The following is a 19,378-nucleotide window of genomic DNA, read 5'->3' as shown; positions in this document are numbered from 1 at the left end:
TAGAACGTTTAACGACCGTTGACTCGTCGAAAAAAGGGAAGGGGTGTGGTTTGGTCATTCAACAAGATAATTCCAAAGCTTTCAGACAAATTACTTCTTTATTTCAGCAATCACTTCTTTTTTATTAGTAAAATAAAATTAATAGGACTGTATTATATTTCTTTCCATTTTTGGGGACCATTATTATCAATTATGTTATGTGCAGTATACAAATATGAATAATGTGCACGTTTACAATCATCCATGTTTTATGTGGATGGCGAAGGAGTTGACAGAAAGAGATATGCAAAAAGAATATAAAATGACATTGTCAAAGTTTTAGGACCCTGTTATTTCAATAAAAAAAATTACTTACTTCATTGTCGTGTTTGTGGACTACCGACTCAAGAGAATGTTGATTTCAACAAAGTGTGTTGTAAACGGTGTATACATACTGTCGGATAGCGGGAAAAATATTGATGTACTTTTTTATACAAGTATAAAAAGTAACATCATTCCATTATACAAGGTAACCCCCAACCCCCCCCCCCCTATTTTTTTTAACCTAACTTCAGATTTCCAAACATAAACGATTCTGGAGTTCTTCTAAATAGATACGCCAATGTCTTCTCTAATGTCTCCTCTACGTTACATATACAGTCGTTGCCCGTCATAATCTCTATAAATTGGTCTTCAATCATCTTAAGGTACGCCATCCCTCGTTTTTACAATTTCAGTTTTTTAACCGTTACTTCAGATTTTGAACATAAACCACTCTGGAGATTTTCCTAAACGATGCGCCAATGTCTCCTCTACAACACCTATATAGTCGTTGTCCGTCACAATCTCTTTGAAATGGTCTAAAATTTCCTTTTAGTGCCCTACCCCCCTAATCTCATTTTGTCAATTTCACAATAAAATTTTCAGTTTTTTAACCGTAACATCAGATTTTCGAACATAAACCACTCTGGATATTTTCTTAAACGATGCGCCAATGTCTCCTCTACAACACCTATATAGTCGTTGCCCGTCACAATTTCTTTGAAGTGGTCCAAAATTTCCTTTTAGTGCCCTACCCCCTTAATCTCATTTTGTCAATTTCGCAATAAAATTTTCAGTTTTTTAACCGTAACTTCAGATTTTCGAACATAAACCACTCTGGATTATTTCTTAAACAATGCGCCATTGTCTCTTTTACAACACCTTTATAGTCGTTGCCCGTCACAATCTCTTGAAATAGGTCCAAAATTAACTTAAATTGGCCTACCCCCTAATCTCAGTTTGTCAATTTCACAATTTCAGTTTTTTAACTGGAACTTCAGATTTTCGAACATAAACCACTCTGGAGATTTTCTTGAAAGATGCGCCTTTGTCTCGTCTACAACACCTATATAGTCGTTGTCCGTCACAATCTCTTGAAATTGGTTCAAAATTAACTTAAATTGCCCTACCCCCCTAATCTCATTTTGTCAATTTCACATTAAAAGTTTCAGTTTTTTAATCGTAACTTCAGATTTTCGAACATAAACCACTCTGGAGATTTTCTTAAACGAAGCGCCATTGTCTCCTCTACAACACCTATAAAGTCGTTGCCCGTCACAATCTCTTTAAAAAGGTCCAAATTTTTCTTTTAGTGTCCTACCCCCTTAATCTCATTTTATCAATTTCACAATAAAATTTTCAGTTTTTTAACCGTAACTTCAGATGTTCGAACATAAACCACTCTGGATAATTTCTTAAACAATGCGCCATTGTCTCCTCTACAACACCTATATAGTCGTTGCCCGTCACAATCTCTTGAAATTGGTCCAACATTAACTTAAATTGGCCTACCCCCCTTATCTCATTTTGTCAATTTCACAATTTCAGTTTTTTAACCGTAACTTCAGATTTTCGAACATAAACCACTCTTGAGATTTTCTTAAACGATGCGCCATTGTTTCCTCTACAACACCTATATAGTCGTTGCCCGTCACAATCTCTTGAAATTGGTCCAAAATTAACTTAAATTGCCCTACCCCCCTAATCTCATTTTGTCATTTTCACAATAAAAGTTTCAGTTTTTTAATCGTAACTTCAGATTATCGAACATAAACCACTATGGAGATTTTCTTAAACGATGCGCCATTGTCTCTTCTACAACACCTATATAGTCGTTGCCCGTCACAATCTCTTAAAATTGGTCCAAAATTAACTTAAGTTGCCCTACTCCCCTAATCTTATTTTGTCAATTTCACCATAAAAGTTTCAGTTTTTTAACCGTAACTTCAGATTTTCAAACATAAACCACTCTGGAGATTTTCTTAAACGATGCGCCATTGTCTCTTCTACAACACCTATATAGTCGTTGCCCGTCACAATCTCTTAAAATTGGTCAAAAATTAATTTAAATTGGCCTACCCCCTTATCTCATTTTGTCAATTTCACAATTTCAGTTTTTTAACCGTAACTTCAGATTTTCGAACATAAACCACTCTGGAGATTTTCTTAAACGATGCGCCATTGTTTCCTCTACAGCACCTATATAGTCGTTGCCCGTCACAATCTCTTGAAATTGGTCCAAAATTAATTTAAATTGGCCTACCCCCTTATCTCATTTTGTCAATTTCACAATTTCAGTTTTTTAACCGTAACTTCAGATTTTCGAACATAAACCACTCTGGAGATTTTCTTAAACGATGCGCCATTGTCTCCTCTACAACACCTATATAGTCGTTGCCCGTCACAATCTCTTGAAGATGGTCCAAAATTAACTTAAATTGGCATACCCCCTAATTTCATTTTGTCAATTTCACAATTTCAGTTTTTTAACCGTAAGTTCAGATTTTCGAACATAAACCACTCTGGAGATTTTCTTAAAAGGATGCGCCATTGTCTCCTCTACAACACCTATATAGTTGTTGTCCGTCACAATCTCTTGAAATTGGTCCAAAATTAACTTAAATTGCCCTACCCCCCTAATCTCATTTTGTCAATTTCACAATAAAAGTTTTTAATCGTAACTTCAGATTTTCGAACATAAACCACTCTGGAGATTTTCTTAAACGATGCGCAATTGTCTCCTCTACAACACCTATATAGTCGTTGCCCGTCACAATCTCTTGAAATTGGTCCAAAATTAACTTAAATTGGCCTACCCCCCTAATCTCATTTTGTCAATTTCACAATTTCAGTTTTTTAACCGTAACTTCAGATTTTCGAACATAAACCACTCTGGAGATTTTCTTAAACGATGCGCCATTGTCTCCTCTACAACACCTATATAGTCGTTGCCCGTCACAATCTCTTGAAATAGGTCCAAAATTAACTTAATTGGCCTACCCCTAATCTCATTTTGTCAATTTCATAATTTCAGTTTTTTAACGGTAACTTCAGATTTTCGAACATAAACCACTCTGGAGATTTTCTTAAACGATGCGCCATTGTTTCTTCTACAACACCTATATAGTCGTTGCCCGTCACAATCTCTTAAAATGGATCTAAAATTAACTTAAATTGCCCTACCCCCTAATCTCATTTTGTCAATTTCACAATAAAAGTTTAAGTTTTTTAATCGTCACTTCAGATTTTCGAACATAAACAACTCTGGAGATTTTCTTAAACGATGCGTCATTATCTGGTCTACAACACCTATATAGTCGTTGTCCGTCACAATCTCTTGAAATTGGTCCAAAATTAACTTCAATTGGCCTACCCCCCTAATCTCATTTTGTCAATTTCACAATTTCCGTTTTTTAACCGAAACTTCAGATTTTCGAACATAAACCACTCTGGAGATTTTCTTAAACAATGCGCCATTGTCTCCTCTACAACATCCATATAGTTGTTGCCCGTCATAATCTCTTGAAATTGGTCCAAAATTAACTTAAATTGGCCTACCCCCCTAATCTCATTTTGTCAATTTCACAATTTCAGTTTTTTAACCGTAACTTCAGATTTTCGAACATATACCACTCTGGAGATTTTCTTATACGATGCGCCATTGTTTCCTCTACAACACCTATATAGTCGTTGCCCGTCACAATCTCTTTAAAATGGTCCAAATTTTTCTTTTAGTGCCCTATCCCCTTAATCTCATTTTGTCAATTTCACAATAAAATTTTCAGTTTTTTAACCGTAACTTCAGATTTTCGAACATAAACCACTCTAGAGATTTTCTTAAACGATGCGCCATTGTCTCCTCTACAACACCTATATAGTCGTTGCCCGTCACAATCTCTTGAAATTGGTCCAAAATTAACTTAAATTGCCCTACCCCCCTAATCTCATTTTGTCAATTTCACAATAAAAGTTTCAGTTTTTTAATGGTAACTTCAGATTTTCGAACAAAAACCACTCTGGAGATTTTCTTAAACGATGCGTCATTATCTGGTCTACAACACCTATATAGTCGTTGTCCGTCACAATCTCTTGAAATTGGTCCAAAATTAACTTCAATTGGCCTACCCCCCTAATCTCATTTTGTCAATTTCACAATTTCCGTTTTTTAACCGAAACTTCAGATTTTCGAACATAAACCACTCTGGAGATTTTCTTAAACGATGCGCCATTGTCTCCTCTACAACATCCATATAGTTGTTGCCCGTCATAATCTCTTGAAATTGGTCCAAAATTAACTTAAATTGGCCTACCCCCCTAATCTCATTTTGTCAATTTCACAATTTCAGTTTTTTAACCGTAACTTCAGATTTTCGAACATATAACACTCTGGAGATTTTCTTATACGATGCGCCATTGTTTCCTCTACAACACCTATATAGTCGTTGCCCGTCACAATCTCTTTAAAATGGTCCAAATTTTTCTTTTAGTGCCCTATCCCCTTAATCTCATTTTGTCAATTTCACAATAAAATTTTCAGTTTTTTAACCGTAACTTCAGATTTTCGAACATAAACCACTCTAGAGATTTTCTTAAACGATGCGCCATTGTCTCCTCTACAACACCTATATAGTCGTTGCCCGTCACAATCTCTTGAAATAGGTCCAAAATTAACTTAAATTGCCCTACCCCCCTAATCTCATTTTGTCAATTTCACAATAAAAGTTTCAGTTTTTTAATGGTAACTTCAGATTTTCGAACAAAAACCACTCTGGAAATTTTCTTAAACGATGCGCCATTGTCTCCTCTACAACACCTATATAGTCGTTGCCCGTCACAATCTCTTAAAATTGGTCCAAAATTAATTTAAATTGGCCTACCCCCTTATCTCATTTTGTCAATTTCACAATTTCAGTTTTTTAACCGTAACTTCAGATTTTCGAACATAAACCACTCTGGAGATTTTCTTAAACGATGCGCCATTGTTTCCTCTACAACACCTTTATAGTTGTTGCCCGTCACAATCTCTTGAAATTGGTCCAAAATTAACTTAAATTGCCCTACTCCCCTAATCTCATTTTGTCAATTTCACAATAAAAGTTTTTAATCGTAACTTCAGATTTTCGAACATAAACCACTCTGGAGATTTTCTTAAACGATGCGCCATTGTTTCTTCTACAACACCTATATAGTCGTTGCCCGTCACAATCTCTTAAAATGGATCTAAAATTAACTTAAATTGCCCTACCCCCTAATCTCATTTTGTCAATTTCACAATAAAAGTTTAAGTTTTTTAATCGTCACTTCAGATTTTCGAACATAAACAACTCTGGAGATTTTCTTAAACGATGCGTCATTATCTGGTCTACAACACTTATATAGTCGTTGTCCGTCACAATCTCTTGAAATTGGTCCAAAATTAACTTCAATTGGCCTACCCCCCTAATCTCATTTTGTCAATTTCACAATTTCCGTTTTTTAACCGAAACTTCAGATTTTCGAACATAAACCACTCTGGAGATTTTCTTAAACGATGCGCCATTGTCTCCTCTACAACATCCATATAGTTGTTGCCCGTCATAATCTCTTGAAATTGGTCCAAAATTAACTTAAATTGGCCTACCCCCCTAATCTCATTTTGTCAATTTCACAATTTCAGTTTTTTAACCGTAACTTCAGATTTTCGAACATATACCACTCTGGAGATTTTCTTATACGATGCGCCATTGTTTCCTCTACAACACCTATATAGTCGTTGCCCGTCACAATCTCTTTAAAATGGTCCAAATTTTTCTTTTAGTGCCCTATCCCCTTAATCTCATTTTGTCAATTTCACAATAAAATTTTCAGTTTTTTAACCGTAACTTCAGATTTTCGAACATAAACCACTCTAGAGATTTTCTTAAACGATGCGCCATTGTCTCCTCTACAACACCTATATAGTCGTTGCCCGTCACAATCTCTTGAAATTGGTCCAAAATTAACTTAAATTGCCCTACCCCCCTAATCTCATTTTGTCAATTTCACAATAAAAGTTTCAGTTTTTTAATGGTAACTTCAGATTTTCGAACAAAAACCACTCTGGAGATTTTCTTAAACGATGCGTCATTATCTGGTCTACAACACCTATATAGTCGTTGTCCGTCACAATCTCTTGAAATTGGTCCAAAATTAACTTCAATTGGCCTACCCCCCTAATCTCATTTTGTCAATTTCACAATTTCCGTTTTTTAACCGAAACTTCAGATTTTCGAACATAAACCACTCTGGAGATTTTCTTAAACGATGCGCCATTGTCTCCTCTACAACATCCATATAGTTGTTGCCCGTCATAATCTCTTGAAATTGGTCCAAAATTAACTTAAATTGGCCTACCCCCCTAATCTCATTTTGTCAATTTCACAATTTCAGTTTTTTAACCGTAACTTCAGATTTTCAAACATATACCACTCTGGAGATTTTCTTATACGATGCGCCATTGTTTCCTCTACAACACCTATATAGTCGTTGCCCGTCACAATCTCTTTAAAATGGTCCAAATTTTTCTTTTAGTGCCCTATCCCCTTAATCTCATTTTGTCAATTTCACAATAAAATTTTCAGTTTTTTAACCGTAACTTCAGATTTTCGAACATAAACCACTCTAGAGATTTTCTTAAACGATGCGCCATTGTCTCCTCTACAACACCTATATAGTCGTTGCCCGTCACAATCTCTTGAAATTGGTCCAAAATTAACTTAAATTGCCCTACCCCCCTAATCTCATTTTGTCAATTTCACAATAAAAGTTTCAGTTTTTTAATGGTAACTTCAGATTTTCGAACAAAAACCACTCTGGAGATTTTCTTAAACGATGCGCCATTGTCTCCTCTACAACACCTATATAGTCGTTGCCCGTCACAATCTCTTAAAATTGGTCCAAAATTAATTTAAATTGGCCTACCCCCTTATCTCATTTTGTCAATTTCACAATTTCAGTTTTTTAACCGTAACTTCAGATTTTCGAACATAAACCACTCTGGAGATTTTCTTAAACGATGCGCAATTGTCTCCTCTACAACACCTATATAGTCGTCGCCCGTCACAATCTCTTGAAATTGGTCCAAAATTAACTTAAATTGGCCTACCCCCCTAATCTCATTTTGTCAATTTCACAATTTCAGTTTTTTAACCGTAACTTCAGATTTTCGAACATAAACCACTCTGGAGATTTTCTTAAACGATGCGCCATTGTCTCCTCTATAACATCCATATAGTTGTTGACCGTCATAATCTCTTGAAATTGGTTCAAAATTAACTTAAATTGGCCTACCCCCCTAATCTCATTTTGTCAATTTCACAATTTCAGTTTTTTAACCGTAACTTCAGATTTTCGAACATAAACCACTCTGGAGATTTTCTTAAACGATGCGCCATTGTCTCCTCTACAACATCCATATAGTTGTTGACCGTCATAATCTCTTGAAATTGGTCAAAAATTAACTTAAATTGCCCTACTCCCCTAATCTCATTTTGTCAATTTCACAATAAAAGTTTTTAATCGTAACTTCAGATTTTCGAACATAAACCACTCTGGAGATTTTCTTAAACGATGCGCAATTGTCTCCTCTACAACACCTATATAGTCGTTGCCCGTCACAATCTCTTGAAATTGGTCCAAAATTAACTTAAATTGGCCTACCCCCTAATCTCATTTTGTCAATTTCACAATTTCAGTTTTTTAACCGTAACTTCAGATTTTCGAACATAAACCACTCTGGAGATTTTCTTAAACGATGCGCAATTGTCTCCTCTACAACACCTATATAGTCGTTGCCCGTCACAATCTCTTGAAGATGGTCCAAAATTAACTTAAATTGGCATACCCCCTAATTTCATTTTGTCAATTTCACAATTTCAGTTTTTTAACCTAAGTTCAGATTTTCGAACATAAACCACTCTGGAGATTTTCTTAAAAGGATGCGCCATTGTCTCCTCTACAACACCTATATAGTTGTTGTCCGTCACAATCTCTTGAAATTGGTCCAAAATTAACTTAAATTGCCCTACCCCCCTAATCTCATTTTGTCAATTTCACAATAAAAGTTTTTAATCGTAACTTCAGATTTTCGAACATAAACCACTCTTGAAATTTTCAGAAACGATGCGCCATTGTCTCCTCTACAACACCTATATAGTCGTTGCCCGTCACAATCTCTTGAAATTGGTCCAAAATTAACTTAAATTGCCCTACCCCCCTAATCTCATTTTGTCAATTTCACAATTTCAGTTTTTTAACCGTAACTTCAGATTTTCGAACATAAACCACTCTGGAGATTTTCTTAAACGATGCGCCATTGTCTCCTCTACAACACCTATATAGTCGTTGCCCGTCACAATCTCTTGAAGATGGTCCAAAATTAAGTTAAATTGGCATACCCCCTAATTTCATTTTGTCAATTTCACAATTTCAGTTTTTTAACCGTAAGTTCAGATTTTCGAACATAAACCACTCTGGAGATTTTCTTAAAAGGATGCGCCATTGTCTCCTCTACAACACCTATATAGTTGTTGTCCGTCACAATCTCTTGAAATTGGTCCAAAATTAACTTATATTGCCCTACCCCCCTAATCTCATTTTGTCAATTTCACAATAAAATTTTCAGTTTTTTAACCGTAACTTCAGATTTTCGAACATAAACCACTCTCGAGATTTTCTTAAACAATGCGCCATTGTCTCCCCTACAACACCTATATAGTCATTGCCCGTCACAATCTCCTTAAATTGGTTCAAAATTAACTTAAATTGGCCTACCCCCTAATCTCATTTATTCAATTTCACAATTTCAGTTTTTTAACCGTAAGTTCAGATTTTCGAACATAAACCAATCTTGAGATTTTCTTAAACGATGCGCCAATGTCTACTCTACAACACTTTTATAGTCATTGCCCGTCATAATCTCTATAAATTGGTCCAAAATTAACTTTGAGTGCCCAACCCCACAATCTCATTTTGAAAGTTTCAGTTTTTAACCCTAACTTCCGATTTTCGAACATAAAGTGATCTGGATTTTCTTAAACGATGCGCCAATGTCTCCTCTACAACAACTATATAGTCGTTGCCCGTCACAATCTCTATAAATTGGTTCAACATTAACTTTTAGTGCCCTACCCCCCTAATCTTATTTTGTCAATTTCAGTTTTTTTACCGTAACTTCAGATTTTCGAACATAAACCTCTCTGGAGATTTTCCTAAACCGATGCAGAAATGTCTCCTCTAAAACACCTATATAGTCGTTGCCTGTAACAATCTGTTCAAATTGGTCAAAAATTAACTTAAAATGTCCTATACCCAAATTTCATTTTGTTAATTTCAGTTTTTTTCTACCACAATTTAAGATTTTCGAACATAAACCACTCTGGAGATTTTCCTAAACTATGCGGCACTATCTCCTCTTAAACACCTATATAGCCTAACCTGTCACAATCTCTATTAATCGGACCAAACAACGTAAAGTGCACCCCCATTCCCTAAAAATGCATTGTGTCATTGTGTTAACTTATGGTCATTGTAATCCAGCTGTCTATTGAATGCCTTATGTGGATTTATTTAGTTAGGAAAGAAAAGCTTTGTATTCTTTATATATGAAGTATAGTTTCCCTTTTGTTTTAAGTTAGTTTTTTCGTTTTTGTTTAAGATTGTATGTATTCTCATAATTGTTCGCTAGCTCGAAAAAACGTGATAACCTTATGTGATATTGTGGTTTTTAGTTATACCTCCTAATTGTTCGCTAGCTAATTGTTCGCTACAATTGTTCGCTAGCTTGAGTCAGGTCCCGAAATCCTAGAGGTGAAAGACCTTAAATGACCCAAAATTCCATGTGCATTTGAAACTCTATAATTAGATGAAGAACAGCTTAATGTCCGGAATATCTCTTTCATACTCATGTAGCCGGGTAAAATTGCGTTCCGGCTAAATGGAAATCAAGAAGGAATATTTCGCTCCTTAAACTTTTATTTTACCAGTCCGGCAAGACCGAACAACAAACTCCAAACCAAAAGTAAAGTAACATACAATCAATAACAATATATATATAAGCACAAGCAATTAAAGGATTAAGAAGATTAACATATGCCAAATAGAAATAACAATAGATTAGAAGAGTAATTAATGTCCGACACGTATAAGTAAATTATTGTCTAAACTGTTACAGAGAATAAATAATTAAATGAAAAGAGTAAATGAATTTAAGTCTTTTGTCCAAGATTATGACACATACTCCGTGTAAGACACTTATGCCTAAATTTACGACAAAGTTCAGAATAATAAAACAAATGCAAAACAAGAATATACGTTAAAACAATTGAATTCATAAAATGTTGTTTAAAAACTAATTTCATTGCACAGTCCAAATTGTCCGGTCATATATTCCCGCGGCCCTTGAAGACACGACCGGGTCTTACTGTTCATCTGAAATTATGGTTCCGAAAGTTTCTTCTGTGGTTGTGGCGTCCTCGGTAACGATAGTTTTGGTTTGAATAGTTATCTTCTCTTGTATTTTTCCGAAATTTGTCCAATTCGTCTTCTAGTTTGGTGATTCGATCCCGCATATGTTCTTTATCGCGTTGTAGATTGAATTGCTTATCGATTGCTTCACATCTTTGACCGTACAGCCCAAAATTAGATTCTTCAAGGTTATTAATGCGTTCACGTAATTTTTCCATTTCTTTTTGGTCATCTGCGTTTTGTTTTTGAAGTTTTTCTAGATTGCTAACAACACTGGTATGCTTTTGATTTAATTTTTTAAATTTCTTTTCATAGTGTACACTTTTAATTTTGAATTTAACTCTCTCGGAATTCACTCGGTCGTGCCTGAGTCTTACGTTATCTATGAATTCCTTGTTATATTCTAAGGTTGGAAAGAAGTCCATCAGTTCTATGGTATTAAGTTCCGCACAAGGAAACATTGACATAGCTTTCTGTTCTTTGAATTTTCTCATTCTTTCTGCGTCACGACGTAACTTGGATTTCGATTTAACCTTAACAACTTTCACGTCCGGTTGTCTGTGAAAATTACACATTCTGGCGTAATGTCCAAAACTTCTGCACTTATAGCAAAATGACATTTTTGCTATACATTGTCGAAAATGAAATTGATTGTTCACAGTCTTTCCACAAAACTTACATAGGTAGTTGTCCATATGTTGAAAATTTCTTATCTGAAAGGTAGTTCCATGATCAGACATCTGGTATCTCCAGTCTCGACCATAATTTCTGGTTTTACGCGTATCCATTTTTCTGTTTGCTGGGGAATCAGCTTCACAGGTAGAACAAGGTATCCGATAGATGCGTTGCCCGGATGTCCTAACACCAGATATAGCCGGGTAAAATTGCGTTCCGGCTAAATGGAAATAAAGAAGGAATATTTCGCTCCTTAAACTTTTATTATACCAGTACGGCAAGACCGAACAACAAATCCAAACCAAAAGTAAAGTAACATACAATCAATAACAATATATATATAAGCACAAGCAATTAAAGGATTAAGAAGATTAACATATGCCAAATAGAAATAACAATAGATTAGAAGAGTAATTAATGTCCGACACGTATAAGTAAATTATTGTCTAAACTGTTACAGAGAATAAATAATTAAATGAAAAGAGTAAATGAATTTAAGTCTTTTGTCCAAGATTATGACACATACTCCGTGTAAGACACTTATGCCTAAATTTACGACAAAGTTCAGAATAATAAAACAAATGCAAAACAAGAATATACGTCAAAACAATTGAATTCATAAAATGTTGTTTAAAAACTAATTTCATTGCACAGTCCAAATTGTCCGGTCATACTATGCACGTGCCTATTGAAATACTAATCAAATAGTGATACATCAAAGTTTTGACTGACCGCAAATGTATAGAAATCTGTAGAGAACATTATCTGTGTGTGAGTTAAAACTGTAAAACAAGTATCTATTTAGATCATTGATAAAGACCGCGAAAGTAATAAATATGTCTCATTGGCGACTTGTGGCAAACATCACCCAGTGGAAAATATAGTACTTCTAAACAGACTACTTATTTATAATAATGGACATAGCTGCTGACAAGAAGTTTATTAAAAAACAAATTTTATTCAATATATCTACATAAATTTATGATTATACAAGTATTTTTGGCCCTTGGGAATCATCTCAGCTATATATAAATGTTGACCGGTCCCTGCCTAAAAAGTTTATTAGCATTCATGAGAAGCAAACTTCAAAAGCAGTGACACACTCGTCAGTTCGAAGGAACACAGCATGGTTCCGAGGGATCACAGCATGACTCCTTACTGCTTTAGACAGCGCAGCATGGCTGCCGAACGAGTTGAACTGACGGTGGTAATGAGACAACTGAATTCTTGGGGGAATAAATGAAATTTGGTTTATATATCCAGACAATAAAATTTCATTAATGTCCAAAATTCAGATGAGAATCACCTAAGTGCCCCAAGGATGGTGTGAGGTGGATTAGCCTTCAATATATCAACGATAATAAAACATGCTGGGCATTTAAAAAGTCAGAATGTGAATATATATGTTCAAACTCTTTTAGGTCATTTTTTAGTAGCAATAAACAAAAAAACTATGTCAATTGGACATGCTTTGATACTATATATGCCCTTGAATTTTTACTAGATAACATTTTTGTTCGTTTTGGAGATTCCTATATCGTCAGGTTATCGGAATTCCAATGGGGACTAACTGTGCACCACTTATTGCGGACCTTTTTTTGTATTGCTATGAGTTACAATTTATGACAAAAATCAGCAAAGACCCATCGAAACAACATCTGATACACAAATTTAATAATACTTTTAGATATTTGGATGATATTTTGGCTCTCAATAATGACGACTTCAGTATGTAAACTAAAGAAATTTATCCTGTTGAACTTACTTTAAATAAAGCTAATACTAACAATGACCACTGCCCTTTCCTCGATCTTGATATCTATATCATTAATGGAAAGCTTAATACTAAAATATATGATAAAAGAGATGATTTTTCATTTCCTATCGTTAATTATCCATTTTTAGATGGTGACGTTCCCTTGTCACCATCTTACGGTGTTTATATATCTCAACTTGTACGATTCGATCGTGTATGTAACAATGTTTTAGATTTTAACGAGAGAAATTTATGTATTACTGAAAAATTATTACACCAGGGTTTTCGATATCACAAACTAGTCAAAACATTTACTAAATTTTATCATCGGTATAAGGACATCATTCGTAAATATAGCTCAACATGCAGACTTCTTATACGTTCAGGTATTTCACATCCAATTTTTTATGGAAATATTCTTTATAAAGCACAAAAATGTCAGTATTCACCTCTGAAGCTAACAAAACCTTTAAATAGACTTATTAAGAAGGGATATAGTTACGATACTGTTGTCAGGTCATTAAAGATTGCATATTTTGGCGTTAATATTGATTCACTTATAGGGTCTTTGCATCGGCACTAAACACAATTATTTAAAAACCAGTTGTTGGCATGACACGGGTTATGTTCTTCTCATATATGTTATGATGGTATGATACTAAACCCCTAACGGGAAGGATTGTGCCTGATATTCATATGATGAAGACATAATCTTTCAATCAGTTTAATTGAAGTCTGGAGCTGGCATGTCAGTTAACTGCTAGTAGTCTGTTGTTATTTATGTATTATTGTCATTTTGTTTATTTTCTTTGGTTACATCTTCTGACATCAGACTCGGACTTCTCTTGAACTGAATTTTAATGTGCGTATTGTTATGCGTTTACTTTTCTACCTTGGCTAGAGGTATAGGGGGAGGGTTGAGATCTCATAAACATGTTTAACCCCGCCGCATTTTTGCGCCTGTCCCAAGTCAGGAGCCTCTAGCCTTTGTTAGTCTTGTATTATTTTTAATTTTAGTTTCTTGTGTACAATTTGGAGTTTAGTATGGCGTTCATTATCACTGAACTAGTATATATATTTGTTTAGGGGCCAGCTGAAGGACGCCTCCGGGTGCGGGAATTTCTCGCTGCATTGAAGACCTGTTGGTGACCTTCTGCTGTTGTCTGTTCTATGGTCGGGTTGTTGTCTCTTTGACACATTCCCCATTTCCATTCTCAATTTTATTCAAAGACAAGAAAAAATTAACCACTAAAACTAAAGATAAGTGTAATAATAAACATATGTAAACAATTCTATATTACACAATGAGTATACACAAATATAAAAAAATTTCAAAACTCAGTTAAACTTTGTTGAGCATATTTGATAGAAGATGGAGAAATCTTGATATATCTACAATAACTATCCGATTTCAATCGACCAAGTACTTTGATCATATGATCTTCTACGCGTGCTTTTCCCACACTAGTTGCGGCACCCGATCTGAAAGAATGACCATTATACAAGTTTGGGTCATAACCGCAAAGTTCTAAAATATTCTTCAATTTGACCAGAAAAAATTGTCTAGTTAAAGATTACTTTTTACCTTTTATAAAAAGCGGATCAGATGGAAACCCAATTCCAAATTCTGAATGCCTAATACTTAAATATCTCTTTAAAGCCAAAAAAGGGCAAATAGAGTTATTTATTTTAAAAAGTTTAATATCTATTCCCTTTCGGAATGGATCAGTTTTAGACTCTTTAAGTCTGAGAATAGCATGATCAATCTTAAAAATAATATCAGATATGCACAAGCTAGTTAAAGGGTCAAACTTATCGGCGTTCATGACGGTAAATTCTCCACATCTCAAAAAAGGCAAAAACGCAACTATACAAGTTTTTTCTATTAAACAATCAATATATCTATTATACAAGCCCTTCTCAGTCTGAGGCAAATTTCCTGTAAAATTGGAAAAGTAATCGGCAACCTAGTTCTAGTTTGTGAACCTTGTATGCGTTTAACAGATTTTAAAATCAGAGTGAGTCTTGGTAAAATTCGCCAAGAGGCGTTTCTAGAGGATTATGATATCCTGACTTCAAATAAACATGTCTTATACCACATAAATAAATTTTTATAGTAGCGTGCTTCAGTTTCAAACTTTAAAACAATATGCTATAAAGTAGGTGAGTACGTCCTCTGATATAAGAGGTAGATCATGAGAATTATATGTAATACCATTCGGCAGCATAATAATCTTCATAATTTCGATACATTTTGATCTTCCCTTTTTAACAATTGCTACAGTAGCCTCATTGTCACAAAGAAAGAGGATTTTCTTGCATTTCCATTCTTTACCCCATAAAAGGTAATTCTTTTGTCCACGTCGAACAAAACCATTTTTCTTGATAATAACCTCCGTACCCAATTGTAGAAGAGGCATCGGTGTATAGTTGCATATCGAAGTTAGAAGTGTAATTGGAGTCGTAAAACATGTTTATTCCGTTCCAATTATGTAGAAATCGGAGCCAAAATTCTAAGTCAACTCGACATTCCTTGCGCAAATTATAATAGAAATGAAGTTCTTTTACCGTAATGGATAATTTTATAAGATAGGAAACAGAAGATCTAGCTGGCACAATAACACGTGATGCAAAGTTCAAATGGCCTAAAATTGAATTAATTCTCTTTTCGTACATGTTGACTTTTGAATTATGGAAATTATAAATTTGCAAATTCTTTCTACTTTGTTTGCAGTTAATCTAGCCTCTAATTTATCTGTATCTAACACAATACCAAGATATTCAATGCACGTTAGTGGGCCCATGGTTGTTTTTTTTTAACGCAAGTGGAACATTTAATCGATTAAATAGCATTGTCATTAACGCCATTGTTCTTTCAGCATCGAACTCTGGAGGGTCAACAGTAAGGAAGTAATCCAGTAAATGTAGAATATGTTTAACTTTGTGATTATGTTCTGCTATAAAACAAATCGCTGTAGAAATATTGTCAAATATTTTTGGGCTACTACGGCAACCGAATGACAATCGCACATAAAAATGATAAAGAGATTCCCATTTAAAACAAAAAAGTGGCCATTGATTCGGTGCCACTGGACATATTTTAAATGCATTTTGAATGTCGAACTTACAGAGTTTTGTCCCTTTTCCGTATTTGGTAAAGAGACGTATTGCGTCATCTATCTTGACATACGACATAGAGCATAAATCTTTGTCTATAAGGTCGTTGATACTAACGTTTTTTATCGTTGTGCGGTGCGGACAAGTCTAAAATAAGTCGCATTTTGAAAGAATATTTACCCTCCACATCTCCCAACGGACTTACTCGATAATCATCAAAAGGTAAATTTTCAAACGGACCATATACGAAACCGTTACATACAGTTGAACGGCAAACGATTTAATGGCGTCTAAGTTCAAGACATTGGTCACGTGATAAAAGGTCAGAGTTTACCGTTTTCTTGTGAACGTGTACACCTCTTGGTTTTTTACCTCGTATCGTCTAATTGTAACTCGTACATAAATAAAACTTGTAGGGTCCAAATCTTGAGTGAATAAGCTTCATTATTATGTATACTTATTTATGAAAGGTGTTATAAAAGTATTCTAAAACAACGATGGAAGTTGAAATTTTTTTTGTAAAATTTGCGTAGGTCTACGGAAAATCCCAAATCATTTCTTAAATGGGTTTGGTAACGTATGGAGGGGTATAAAATATGAAGTAAAACCATTTTCTGGATCTTATATATTAATTATAGATCATAAATTCCCCGGATACGCAATTGTGTCAGCTTATTCGTGGCGAAGCGGAGATCAAAGGGAGATAACTAGGTCCACGCAACGAAGGAAGTGCAAGTTGTATTCAGCAAAACTGAACAGTAATCTGAGTAATGCATGATTACAGTTTAAAATATTTCGTTGTTTCCTTAAATCGTTAGTCAATAATTAATATTCATTTAAATTTTGATTACACAAAAATAGATATGAAATGATTGAATATTGCATTTGTTCATGTACTTCCAGGGTTATAAAAACTTCCAAATTTATAAATCTTATAAGAGAGAAATTACTTTGTGAGGAACTTCCCTAAACTCCAGACAACAAAATTTTCAAACATGCAAAGGCTAGCAAATAATATATTCATTAAATTTAATTGTCAAAAGGGGAGAATTAACAAATATGCTAGAGATTCTGTGGTTGAATGCTGCTCATAAAATTATTTCTAGACAGTATGTAAATAGCAAACTATCAGGGTTTTTTAAATGACCTGCAAAGAAAAGGTTACATTTTATGACATGATAGCCTTTTTTCTAAGGTAAACATTTAAATAGAAAAATTCAGATGAAACTAGAACCTTAAAATTAATAATTGTTGAATTTTGGCCAACAATGAATAAATGATTTCAAACCAAAAAATTGATATACAAAAAACTAATCAGGGTCAGAGTATGTATTTCACTTAAAATAAAATAAAAAAAAAAAAGATAGAAATAAACACGCCCACCGGTTTTATTGGTGGATACACTGCAGTACCCTTGCAGCGCCCTCTAGCGATCCAACAATAGAAAGGATTTATATCCAATTCGGTTGTTGATTCATCAGCAGAACTCGTGTTACATTTAGAAAAGAACTTTTTTTACAATTTTATCCAATCTATGTACAAATTGAAAATGTAGACAATATTTCCTTGACAATTGTGAATATTGATATCTAAGCAATAAAACATTATTTGATGTGAACAGAATATTAACATTTTAATTATATCATCTTTTTAGATTAGAAATTATATCAGATGTTCTACTGCTGGCTTTAAATCAAGAGACATTCAAACATCCAAAAGCCAGAAATGGATTTAAAACATGAAGAACAAAGTAAAAATTAAACTAAAAAAAAATCTGAAATGCAATATGGTATTATACAATTCACATAAATGCCAAAAGAAGTTTGTGATATTTTTTCTTAAATTAAAATTAAAAAGTTCTACAAAGTTTTAGCAAAAGCAGATTTCTTTTAATTTTTAATTGAATTATGAATATAGAAAAAGGGATCTGTTAAAAGTTTATACTATATGTTTATGCTTTTTTGGAAATATATATTAAATGTTTTTGCATTATAATTTAATAAAAGGTACACATATAAATGAACTGTACGGCAATTTTAAATTTAAACCAAATTATGTTGATATTCAATACTGTTCTTACAGGGAAATAAAAAAACAGAAACAAAGCAAAGCAGTAAATCATGAAATAACTAAAAGTTAACCGAACTAAGAAATAAGTAAAAAAATAAACTCATAAGTATCTGTTTTCCTTACACCTCTCCAGCATCCTCGCAGTATACATGAAATGAAATATGTTTGAATAAATTAATAAGAAAAAAAGACGAAAAAATAAAAAGGGAGCAACTTGTACATGTACATGTATTTGATGTGCAACTAAATATACAGCCAGTCATTAACCAGAATAAATATATCCTGTCACAACAGGGGGTATTATGATAGCTCATAGTCACTTACCAATGACTTCACTTAAATTATGTGATATTCATTTTCTAATACAATTACATGCAAAAGTAATTCTCTATGTTAATAGACAAGAACTCTGTTAAATAAACTGCTTCGCTGAGCGCAGCTGGATACGCCCGCAGAGGTCCAACCATGAACAGTTGGGGCAAAAATGGACACAATATTCAAGCTTGATACAGGTCTGAATTTGGATTGTAATTAAATATTTGACATATTATAGGTTTCTGAATGAATGTAGTCAAAGAACTTGAAATTAGTTATATGAATTTGATTTATATTCAATTAAAGATTTCTTGCTGTTGTGCAATACACTGTGCTGTTGCGCAATACTTAGTAAATCTGTTGTCAGACTATAAACAAATAAAGTTCAATTATTTCTCAATGTCAAATTAGAAATTTATGAAAATGTAAAGGGAGCTTACATCAATAGATTTAAACAATTCACCAAAGTTTCATGAGAATTGCTGACAGCATTTTTGAGTTATTGTCCGAAGACTGGAAAATCCCACCTTTTTTCATGAATAAAACCCCATAATTCAGAAATGATAAATGAAAAATTTATAAAATTCTAAATGGAGCTTACATCAATAGATATAAACAATTCACCAAAGTTTCATAGAACTGCTGAAAGCAGTTTTGATTTTT

General features: G+C 33.9%; 1 long non-coding RNA gene across 3 annotated transcripts; it reads right to left on the bottom strand.

Moving 5' to 3' along the window:
* Positions 1-2,061: 2,061 nt before the first annotated feature.
* On the bottom strand, positions 2,062-7,532 carry LOC127737919 (uncharacterized). Of its 3 annotated transcripts, none has more exons than XR_007999883.1 (5): positions 6,794-7,532; positions 5,114-5,297; positions 3,053-3,237; positions 2,500-2,683; positions 2,062-2,315 (listed from the first exon to the last, which is right to left on the bottom strand). It is a non-coding gene; the product is annotated as an uncharacterized LOC127737919 (long non-coding RNA). The 3 variants fall into 3 exon arrangements; XR_007999885.1 differs by lacking the exon at positions 6,794-7,532 and adding an exon at positions 6,042-6,398; XR_007999884.1 differs by lacking the exons at positions 5,114-5,297; positions 6,794-7,532 and adding an exon at positions 5,672-6,398.
* Between the last annotated feature and the right edge of the window lie 11,846 nt (positions 7,533-19,378).

Source organism: Mytilus californianus, unplaced genomic scaffold, assembly GCF_021869535.1.
Source record: "Mytilus californianus isolate M0D057914Y unplaced genomic scaffold, xbMytCali1.0.p SCAF_4, whole genome shotgun sequence".
Classification (NCBI taxonomy): domain Eukaryota; kingdom Metazoa; phylum Mollusca; class Bivalvia; order Mytilida; family Mytilidae; genus Mytilus; species Mytilus californianus.
This window is presented reverse-complemented; position numbering and strand designations above follow the sequence as displayed.